The following is a 2,150-nucleotide window of genomic DNA, read 5'->3' as shown; positions in this document are numbered from 1 at the left end:
TCCGGAAACCCAAGGGAAAAAGGCTAGGTGAGGCAAATGTAAAACCAAGGTTGGGCCTTGCTGGAGGAGTTTTATTCAAAGCGAACTGTCAAGGGGTTCCCATAACACCCAACCGCGTAAGGAACACAAAATCAAGGAACATAACACCGGTATGACGGAAACTAGGGCGGCAAGAGTGGAACAAAACACTAGGCATAAGGCCGAGCCTTCCATGCTTTACCAAGTATATAGGTGCATTAAAGTAAATAAGATATAATAATGACATCCCAACAATATCCATGTTCCAACATGGAACAAACTTCATCTTCACCTGCAACTAGCAACGCTATAAGAGGGGCTGAGCAAAAACGGTAACATAGCCAAACAACGGTTTGCTAGGAAAGGTGGGTTAGAGGCTTGACATGGCAATATGGGAGGCATGATATAGCAAGTGGTAGGTATCGCGACATAGCAATAGAGCGAACAACTAGCAAGCAAATACAGAAGTGGTTTCGGGGGTATGGTCATCTTGCCTGAGATCCCGCAAGGAAGAAGAATGAAACCATGAAGAAGACAAACAGATGTAGTCGAACGGATCCTCACAAACGTGACGTTATCAGAACTAACCCGAAGAAGCAACACCGGAAAGAAGCAAACAACATAGTAAACAACTATCACATAAGCATGGCATGATGCACAACCAAGTATGATGCATGTCCGACTTAATGAGGCATGGCATGGCAAAATGCACAAGCAAAACTACAAGTTAAGTGGAGCTCAATATGCAACGAGTTGCATATTAACGAAACACCACATCAATTATTTAGTTCTCTCTCGTTTATGTACCCAACAATATTAAATGTTGATTAACATGGCAAGAGGTGAAGCATAAAAGAAACTGTCTATCTAAGCAAGTTTAAATGAGGCCGGAACAACAAGCAACAAGTCCAGAAAAATCCTCATGAGCGTATATTAGATTTGGTACTGTTCTGCCCTAAACCATATTTTAGAGTTGTTGAATATGCAAAGTAAATCCACCAAGTTAAACTATGCAATTTTCTACCCCATTTACATATAAAGTTTGTTAAGTTTGGAGCTACGGTTATTAAGTTATGAAATAAAGCATTTTAGCATGGCAATAGGCAAAATATATGCAAACATCAAGCTAAACATTTCAAACATGGATGAAAGTTGAGAATTATGAATCTAGATGAAATTCTAAGCATTTTGCATATATAAATCATTTTAATCTGATGCACCATTTGTGAGTTATGATATGCATGAACTTGGAGGGTTTTTCTGCAAAACTGGCGTTCCGTGGATAAATCCTAAAATCGACCGGAGGAAAAAAATAGACACTGGGCCTAATCTATGGGCGCTGGGCTGGGGTGTTCTCACCATGGGCCATAGCAGGCCGGTTGGTGGAGAGGCCCAGGCAGGAGCTGGCGCTGGGCCAGGTGCGCGTGAGGCGGCCCACGCAGGCTGCCCGTTTCGGTCAACGCTGGCACGCGACAGGGGGCTCCGGCTCCGGCGGGTCATGGAATGGCGACGGATGGCGACAGGGACCTGATCCGGGGCGGCGGTTGCGTGGATCCGGCAGGGTCGACGGGCCGGCACCGGTCATCTCCGGCAGCGGGGCGACATCCATGTTCTATTCCCTGAGAGAGAGAGAGAGAGAGAGATGAGGTGAGGTGAGATCCCGAGAGAGGAAGGAGACGAGGAGGAGAGGTAGTTGACGGGAGGCGCGACCTAGAGGAGGCAGTCGTCGGCGACGAGGTCCAGTGGCCGGAGACGGGCGGCGCGGGAAGGCTCCGGCCGGCGAGGCACGGAGGAGCCGGGCAGCGCAGGGGCTCGAGTTGCTCGGGAATGGGAGAAGCTCCTGCGGGAGCGGCGGCGCTGCTCGGGCTCGGGGCGGGCCCCGATGGGCTTGCCTGGGCCCGATCTGGGTTTGGCGGGCCCTCGCGGCTGGAGGGAGACCCAGGGGCGACGTGGCCTGCCCTGGTTGGCTGCGGGGCGCTCAGGAGATGGCTCGGCCAAACAGGAGGCGACAAGTGGCGGGGATGAGGTGGTTGCGCCAGAATTTGAGGGGGAGGCGGTTGGCCGTGGCTGGCGACGTGATTCGAGGGGAAGGGGTGGCACTAGATCCGAGGGAGGAAGTCTAGGGGGTAGGG

At 50.8% G+C, this 2,150-nt stretch overlaps 1 long non-coding RNA gene across 1 annotated transcript; it reads right to left on the bottom strand.

Moving 5' to 3' along the window:
* Window positions 1–541: 541 nt before the first annotated feature.
* LOC125523018 lies at window positions 542–2,150 on the bottom strand. Its single transcript, XR_007290082.1, has 3 exons — window positions 1,729–2,150; window positions 1,378–1,637; window positions 542–601 (listed from the first exon to the last, which is right to left on the bottom strand). It is a non-coding gene; the product is annotated as an uncharacterized LOC125523018 (long non-coding RNA).

This window comes from Triticum urartu, chromosome 7 (assembly GCF_003073215.2).
Source record: "Triticum urartu cultivar G1812 chromosome 7, Tu2.1, whole genome shotgun sequence".
Taxonomy (NCBI): domain Eukaryota; kingdom Viridiplantae; phylum Streptophyta; class Magnoliopsida; order Poales; family Poaceae; genus Triticum; species Triticum urartu.
This window is presented reverse-complemented; position numbering and strand designations above follow the sequence as displayed.